The 9,211-nt window shown below is 38.2% G+C and overlaps 1 protein-coding gene across 5 annotated transcripts in view; it reads left to right on the top strand.

Moving 5' to 3' along the window:
- The first annotated feature begins 819 nt into the window (after positions 1 to 819).
- Positions 820 to 9,211, top strand: part of LRRC4C (leucine rich repeat containing 4C) — a 505,344-nt gene continuing 496,952 nt past the window's right edge. For all 5 annotated transcript variants that reach the window (XM_027704208.1, XM_027704172.1, XM_027704181.1 and 2 more), the window contains exon 1: positions 820 to 1,421. The gene's annotated coding sequence lies outside the window, so the exon portion shown is untranslated. The remainder of the gene's footprint in view (positions 1,422 to 9,211) is intronic.

Raw genomic sequence — 9,211 nt, 5'->3', positions numbered from 1 at the left:
TACTTGCCACAGCAGAATACCCAGGTTCACGCACCAATGCAGGTCCGCTACTTAGACGATACATGGAAAATCTGGTTTGGTTGTCGGACTGAGAATTCTAAACTCATTTCACAAGTGAAAGGTTTCAGCAGAGTGATTCTCAGTAGAGGAGGGAATTTTGAGCACCTTCATAAATGCAGTGCTGGATGTCTGCCTCCACTGATGTTCTAAATTTTTCTTTTCCTGCCAGAAATCCTTTCTTTTCTAAAAATATTTACTTGACTCTGCATACTGCTGTCTAATCTAGAGATGGATAATATAGTGCTGATTTGAAAATCCCGACTGATATAGGACATAAGAATGACCTTTTAAAACATGGCTAAACCGAGTTGCTTTGAAACAAATTTTCAAACTGAATATGCTCTTCTGGGTATAGTGTGGTTTCTATACCACCAACCCCTGCTCCTTCCCCCTGCCCCCCTTCCCCTAACCACTACTGCTGTCCTAATCTTCTAGACCATTTTGTACCCTCCTCTTATCCTAAGTAAAATACAATTGCTGGCTCTGATATTCATTAAGTGATAATCCAGATTAATTCAGACTTTGATGTAGAAACAAGTCCTATTTCAGCTGCCAAGAAATCCAGATCACCCCATGGAAAATGCACACACACATGCACGTACACATACACGCACACACAGTATGTAGAATGCCTTAAAGAAACTGTAGCTAACCACCTTATTAGTATTCCTCCCTCCTCTGTGTTTCACTTGCAGCAACAGAGGGCTGAGCAAAATGCAGTAGAACAGGGACAGAGACAGAGCTGGCAATCATCTCGGTGCAGGCTGCTGAATGTAGGGGGGTGGGGGGGATGCAGCAAAGCAAGATTAATAACCTTGCCATAATCCTGTGCACCCTGGAAGGAGATACCTCCGGTGACTGAGCTGTTCTTGTCTTGATTAATTGGACTGAGTGAATGAGTGGCTGGCAATCCACCTGGTTTGGAGGCGACCCCCTGGATTTGCTGATCTCTGAATCCTCTACCCATCTGGGAAGGTAACAGTGAGACATACCATCTGCAGCACACACAGCAGCTATTGGAGGCTACTACTGACAGTTTGCACTACAGTTTTTTGATGAGCAAGAAGCCAGGTACATTGTACAGTAGGATATTTCTGTGCTGAAGCTACTGAATTTCACAATCTGGTCTTTCAGCAACCCCCTACGCTCCCTTTTCCAATTGCCTTTGAGTTCTGGGCTTACTTTTGGCATCGTCTCCTGGACGCATTTTGCTGGGGATGGAAGAGCAGTGAATGGAACCTCTGAAAACTAATTGTTTTGCTTCTGTGTGACTCAAGAAAGAAAAAAAGCTGAAAGAATCAAATTCAGCTCGAGGAATTTAAATTTCTTTTTGAGAAGTTTACAGAGGGACTGTATAAAAGGTAAGTCCAGGGGGTTGTCTACCTCTTCTGTTTCCTTGTTTGTTTCCTGCTTGCTTGCTTGAAGTGGGGGGAAAAAGGCAAAAACATTAGTACTAGGTGCATAGGAGTGTGGTGTTTGTAAAGTCTTCTTGTAATTTGTATCTCCTTTTTATATCCTTTTCTGTTCCCCCCCCCGCCCTGCCTTCTCCCCTTGCCATTTCCACAGTAAAAATGCTCGCAAAATAATGATCTATAGGGCTGCTGGAGAATGTTAATTAAGTAGCACTAGAAAACTCCTTTCATTTCAAAGGTATTACAATTTCTAGGAAGAGAAATCTTTGTATTGAACAAGCTAAAATATTTGGAAAGTATTTAGAATGGGCAAGAAATATAGCTCATACAATATCTTCAGTAGAAGCCTCCATATTTTCATAAATCTTGTCTAGTTTTTTCTTTGCCTTTCAGTCAGCTCTGGAATGATGAATATGTAAGCAAAAAGCTGCTTCTGCTGCTGTTAGCTGAAGTAGAAGGTAGCAGAACAGAAATTTTAGGATTTGTGCATCACTTATGTGAAGTTCATCTGTTTGCTTCTCATTATCCTTTTGAATGCTGCTTCCTTTTCCTTTTTTTTTGACTACAGAATTTATGAAATATGTAGGACCAAACAGTAACTCATACAGAACAAAGTGCCAATCACAAATGAGTTCTTGTAGGCCATTAATTTTTGGGATGGAGGTGCTTCTAAGCACTCAGGTGACCAAAGTAAATTACTTATCTAGCATTGCTCGTGGCACTCCAGATTTTCTGGAGATCTATCAGTCATATTGCTCTGGTGCTACTCGGTGTTTAAACCTGGCACTTATCCTTCCACCCGCACCCCTTTCCATCAATGCAGTTTCTGCAGGACCAGTATGACTGTTGTAGCCTTTTCCATCTTTCCATTGAATAATAGAAATAAAATACCATTGCATTTCAATAGAATCAGAGCTCTTGTGGTTTTTTTTTTTTTTTAATGCTGCACTGATAGTACTTAGCATTCCCAATGAGGTAAGAAAACCATCTGTAAATACATTTCAAAGGTGCTTCATTCTCTAAATGGAGTTACTGGGTACTCACGCCTTCTCAATTACATGAATATGAATGACTATTATTGAAGGATATGGTATCTCTTTGAAATATGGGATAGTTGGATATTTAGTGCAAAAAGATGTGGGTCAAAATACAGTTCTACTGAATAACCCGATGCTGAGGGGCTTCTATGTGTAAGTATACATATGTAATGTATGTAAAGAAATGGGGAATTATGTCAGATTTATAAATACAAGGACACATCAAATAGGATGATCCATTTGGTACAAAGAAGTATAATGACCCTTCTTGTAATAGATCCTGTGCTGTAAAGCTTAAAACTTAATGAAAAGGCTCTGCTTCAGAGTAATCAAATCACTTTATGTTATTGCATCCTGTCAGTCAGTCCCTCTATTTCCCACTGGTTTTGCATAATAGCTTTAAAGATAGATTAAGGAAGAAAGGAGAACTGGTTATAGGTGTGTTTTTCCTCATTTTCTGGAAGTGATGTTTCTGTGTTGCATGTGCATTTACTGGATTATGATTATGACAAGCAAATCTTTCTGGGCAGGATGCAGTTTGCCATAGTTTTCCCTCACTGGACTTTCCTCAAGCCCCCATTGCATGTAGCGCAGGAATCTCTTTCATCAGGCAATGAGCTATGCTCTCTTTTAACTATGGGGAACAATCTGCATGTAATGAGGGCTAAAAAAAAAAAAGTGGGTGTGTGTGAAGAAATGACAACTCATGATTTTTGAAGCCCTACTCTGGTTTTAGAATTGAAGTATGGAACAAGACCATCAAAGCAGAGATGTTGACTGGATGAAAGTATGGGAGAAATGTTCTGCCTGGAGATGAAACTTTCATGTTCTGGTGAAAAAGACAACACATTTGCTCCACTAGTATTTCTGTGTATTCTTATGTGTGAAATATAATTTTAGAAGTGTTGCCCTAAACCAAGCAGGGAGGCAGTCACTTGTATGCTGGAAAACTATGTTACCGCTCTATTCATGATGTCCAGGTGTTATTAATCATCTATCTCTGGTTTTGCATGTAGTATGATCTTATATATTGCAGACTAAAGCAAATGGTGGTTATTTGGCATTTTAACAGATTCACTGAAGAGGAAACTTTGTGCTTCTCTCCCTCTGCTCCCCCGGTTTTGTTGTTTTATTGGATTTTACTTAAAACTTTTCCTGGAATTCAATTCTGATTTCCTAATTAAACTGTCACATTTGCAATTTTTTGACTTTGTTTGTACGTTGTGTACATGATGTTGTATATAACATAACATCACAGGATCAATTTTGGTTTCTAATATCGTTGTTATTTTTATGGTAAGAATGGAAATGAATACTCAGTGCTAGCAGATTTTATGTGGGAACAGGCTTTAGCACCAGTTGGACTGTGTCGTTTGATGGTTTTGTTTGTTTGTTTGTTTTTTGTTTTGGTTTGTTTTTTTGTTGTCTTTTTTTAAGCAAAAACCCCAGTAGTTAAACTGTTAAAAGAATGTCAAGTGTTTCATCTTAGTGGTCCTTCAATTTCAATTGCATTTCATAGTGTAATGCCCCATATGACTTCAGTCTCACCTAATGTGGAAACTGCTTTCTCCTCTGTGCTATTCGGTTCCTTATATGAGCTCAATCCACTACTCAAATATCTTGCTGAAATATGAAGGAAAGGCCTGCACAGGTCTAGTAGTGTATTATAGGTAAAGTGTCTCAGTAGGAATATGGGTACAATGACATTCTTATGAGCTGAATTGTCTAAATGTTCTTTTAAGAATAAGTGGAAGATATAGAAAACCGCAATTTCTTTTTCGCTTAGTTCCAGTTAATTGAGCATCTTCCTTTCCTTGTTGCTGAAGTCAGCCAACCAGGCACTAACCTTCTCCAGCACATGTTTCTGTGTTTCTAAGACCCAGGGTACTTTACACATGAATTCCTTCTTCTTTCTGAAACAAGCTGGGCTGACAACTGGTAAGTGAATCTTGGAGCAGTGTAGTGGCATGCAAGCAAGGGGAGGATGGTAGAGAGGAGGTGCACCAGCAATTCCATGACTTAAACCAAAAGAACAAGCTCTGTGGGATTGCAGAACATGTCATTTTGATTGCTGACTCATTGTGTTGGTCCGCAACATTATCTTACACTAATGTAATGACACTGGGCCTGGTTTTGAAATAATGAGAAAGAAAAGAATAGTTTATCAGTAAACACACATTGCTTATCATTGTGTACCTTGACAAATAGTATGATTGCTGGAAATTCATGTACGTAGAGTTAGGGTTCTTAAATCTTTAAAAGAATTAATAATAAGTAAAAATTTACTTTTTGCCATTTCAGAAAAAAATGAAGTTGCAAATATATCTTTTCAGTAGACAAGTTAGTTGACTGCAGTAAATTACACTTTTCTTGTATTGCTTTCCTTCTAATTCCTTCTGATTCTGTGTCAAAGGATAAAGTTTAGGATCGAAGGAGTCCAAAATTCAGTTCCTGGGATGGTAGATAATCTGCTGCTTCAGAGTTTTGAGTTTAAAGCCAATTAATTTTCTGCTTTCAGTATTCCTAGTTGGAAGTGTGAAAATTAAGTTTGTTTGGGAGATTGTTTAATCTCTTAGTTTTTCAAACAGACAGGCTGTTTAGGGAAGACACCCTGTTATTTGGCCTTTCACAGATTGAGGTAGCCAAGAAAGCATCTTTTGATAGGTAAGAGTTCCTTATATTTTTATCAAATTAGCACAAAAGCTCATGTACGTTTGAGGTGTATAACAAAAAAAATTTATTTAGACAATGTAGCTTCCAGGGCTGGTCTGAAAGAGTAGTGTTGAGAGCATGGTATACATGTGTAGGTATTTGCTTCTAGAGGCTGTTACTTTTCATGCTGCTGGTGGTGATGAAGTTCTCAAAGTTAAGATTCAAATGACCCAGTGGTATGCTCAGTTCTGTACAGCCATTTTGTATCGCTAAGGAGGAAACTTACTGTTTCTGTGTGCTCAGAATCTGCAAGATGCTGCCATGAAAGAATGCTTGCTGCCAAACTTAGAGTGGTTATGTAAGGTAGAATCCTATTGATCCTGGAGGAGGGTGGTGGGCAGAGGTTTCTTCAGAACCTGGAGACTTTCTCAGAACATATACTGCAGAGGCAGAATTGTAGCAAGAAATCTAGATCTCTTCCCGGTGTATATTGAATAAAATTTTGTACAGACAGCAATTATTGTGTAATTTGCCGAAGTTTCTTTATTCAATATTTACCATCGATGGTAAGTATTGTTTTGTATTTTATGCATTGCAAAGGCTAACAAATGTTTAAAACAAAAGTGTGTTTAAATGAAGCTCATAACTGCAGACATGAAGGGCTTCTCTTGCTGCATTTTTGACATGTCTTTGAGCTTGCAAACTCTGGCCGGGAAATTTTCCATGAGGCCTATTCTAACCTCTTTGATAATTTAAGGTGTTGTTTTGGTAGGTTAAATTTGTCAAGGGCTCATGAAGTCCAGCACGTACTAGTAATTAGAGAATCAGTTCCAGTCCTGTTGTTTGTCCTGTTTACAAGAGTAAGAACAGGATTATATAATTCTTTGTTTAGCTTCTCTGAAATTGCTGATTTGGTGTGAAGTAAAGGTACAGACAGAGGTGGGAGGACAGTAATTTTTATGGAAATGTTTGCTTAATTTTATTTAACTCCCTGTGGGAGCAACCCCCCCTTCTCTTGTTTATTTGTAGGAGAAAATACGTGGGGCTATCAAGCAGTGCGCTTATTTTTCATAGAATCTTGGCTTGCTTTTTTTGAATTTGTTTACCAGTATATAATCTTTGCTGTCCTTTCTGCTGTCCCAGGAATAAATTGGTAAACGAGAAAGAAAAGCAACACTTCTGCATTAGAAATGTGGTGGTTCATTTGCTTAATAAACTAATAAGACATTTTGGTATTATTAGGAAAACCTAGGGATGGTGCTTCTCTGGGTAAATTCCATCCCCCCCCTTACTGTTCTTCAGTTAAACATTGTTGAAAGCTTCACTAGGAGGTTCTAGTTGAAGGAACAAAGAAAGTGAATGTTCTGAGGTTAGGCCTTTCTACAGAGGCTCTCACACTAAGGCTGCATTTGTTTCAACCTATTTTTTTCATCTTCTGGGGAGCCACTCATGTTAATAACTGTGCATTTCACATATACCTTTAAATCTTCGCTATACCCTCAGTTATTTCAGGAAAAAAAAATATGCACTCCGAAGCTAAATGATCTACCTACTTAACCTGCAAGAGTAGCTTGCTTCTGAGAAGCAGAAAATTCAGTAGTAGAAACTGGAGAGAAAAGGGTGGAATGGGTGAACTCAAAGAAAGAAGGAAAAACACTGCAGTGATTACCCCAAAGAGAAAAGTGGCTTCATATTCTTGAAAAGTATAGGCAGTGATTGCATCACACTGACTGCATGTGGAAGAAAATTTTAATTTTGCATGCAGCCAAAGTGTATTTTAGCAGTTTGAGTGTGGGGAGGAAATGGGTTGTAGAATGTTCTTTTTAAGCATCTCAAGCATATATTTCAGAAATGACACTTAGTCAGGATTCAAGTCCACGTTTTTATTTTGAATGGGAGTAGATAGATATAGCAAGGCTAATAACAGGAGTGGCATTATCAAAACTTCATAAAGGATTTGGAGATCTTGGAAAAAGCTTTGAAAACTTAAACCTTGGACTTGGCTAGTTGCAATCTAGTTCTGAAAACAAATGAGTGGAGAGACATAATTTGGAACATGTTTGAATCAAAGGAGTGTGTGAACTAGAGAAGAGTGCAGGCCCAGAAAAACAAGATGCTTTGTGTGGTTAGAAATTTTTATGGGTATGAGCTAAAATTGAGATTAGATAGGATTTTGGGGAGAATTCTAGTAGTGGTAGGTTAACAATAGTTAATGCTAGGATCAGTTGAATTCAGGAAGCCTGAAGCAAACTAAGACATGCAGAAGAGGTAATTCAATTTGTAGGTATGGAAGAGCCTCAGTATCCAGAGATAAGATTCAAAGTGATTAATGCATTGAAAATTTGTATCATAAATTATGAAGTAATAAAGCTGAATGGGTAAGTATTTTAACTTCTGGAAAAGAAAGTATGATTTCTGGGGTTCATGAGTTAAACCTTAAAAATTGCCACAGTCTATGTAATCACCCCGTCTTCCAGTGAAAAGTGTAAGCCAAAACTGTAAGTTGTGATGATCTTGAGTGACTAAAAAAGTCATGAATGACTTTATATTATTAGCTCTAGAATATGCGGAGAATTTGGCGGAGTTAATGTATAGTTGGATTAACGTAACCTGGCTGTCAGGTGGTAAATATTTGTCTTTCTCCTCTTCAAGTTTCATGTCACACCTGATCCACATGGGGTTTTTGCCACTGAAATTTCAGTGGATGCTTGTAGTGGAGCGGGCTGTGTATGGCAGTGCTGCTCAGAAACACCTCTTGTTTTCCTGTGACCTGTGGGAGAGTATCTGTGCTATTTACTGGAGAGTGAAGAGGCCTCAGGGAGCAGGGACTGCCCTAGCCCTCCTTGGCTCTGTCCTGCCTTGCAACTACCCTGCAATTTAAATGAGTGGTAGGGGAGAGACAGTACAGCCTGACTTGTTAGTTTTTCTTTTCCTCCATTGTCAATGATAGTCAGGGCTTGCTACAGTAACCTGATGCCCTCCTTCTACAGAAGTCACAACCCTTTCAGACCGCAAAAGATCCCTTCAGACTGGGATTCCCTTGACAATCAGCTTTATAGTTTAAGCAGCTTTATGCAATACTGAAAACAGTGACAGTTGAGAGAGGTAACTAGGAGACTTCTTGTATTATAAATACTTGGCTTGGGAATGTGTGCTTAAGGGTCTTAAGCTGCCTGAAAGAGTCTCTTAATCTGCCTTAATTCTTCTTATTATATTCTTTTTCTGAAGTAGGCGGAGATGCGAGATCTTTTTCATTTAGATGAATAGAGAAGTTCCACACCTGTGGAACACACAGATATGTGTGTTCCTACTAGACATGTTTACAGAATGTAGAAAGACAGGAGAAACTGAGTAAAATGTCTGCCCAAAATACTTACTTATGTAATGTTATTTCCCATTTGAAATCAGAGCTTTGCTGTGAATCATGAACATTTCAATGATTTTTCTATCTGGAATGTAATAGAAGATTTTTGAGGTCTAGCAGTGGAGAAGCCTGACTTTTTTCATCACATCTTATTTGTCAGTGACATAAACTTACATCTTTGTCTCTGTCTAGGAATGAGCCAGTTTGAAATGTTTATGGTGGTATCAGCAGGAAATACTCTTCCCCAACACCACCCTTCTCTTTGCCCTTTTGGAAATCAGAAGGGAAATTTCAGAATCAGAATGTTATAAAGTGATGGCCTTGAGGATGCAGAAGAAGTAGAGATGGATAAAACTACTGCTCTGATATTCATAAATGTTTAATTTGCTAGTGGAAGTGAATTTTGTGTTATTATTGAGGGAGGAGAAAGGGCATTTTGGCGAGTCATTTTTCTAAATCTATGAATATTTGGAAAAATACCACACATTTCCAAATGGAACAAAAGTAATTATTTTCTAAGGTTATTATGTACAAGTTTAATATCTATTGTACAATGAGAGTCTTCTCCTATTTTTTATCAGAAACCATGCCTGAGCTTTTAATACTTAAATTCTTTTACTTCTGAATTTTGCTGACAATTGTCTCTTTCTTCCTTTCTTTCCATATTGTTTAACTGTAATTGGTGT

This window comes from Neopelma chrysocephalum, unplaced genomic scaffold (genome assembly GCF_003984885.1).
Source record: "Neopelma chrysocephalum unplaced genomic scaffold, ASM398488v2 Primary Assembly neopelma1_24, whole genome shotgun sequence".
In the NCBI taxonomy this organism is placed as follows: Eukaryota; Metazoa; Chordata; class Aves; order Passeriformes; family Pipridae; genus Neopelma; species Neopelma chrysocephalum.
The sequence above is the reverse complement of the archived record's forward strand: the minus strand, read 5'-3'. Positions and strand labels throughout refer to the sequence as shown.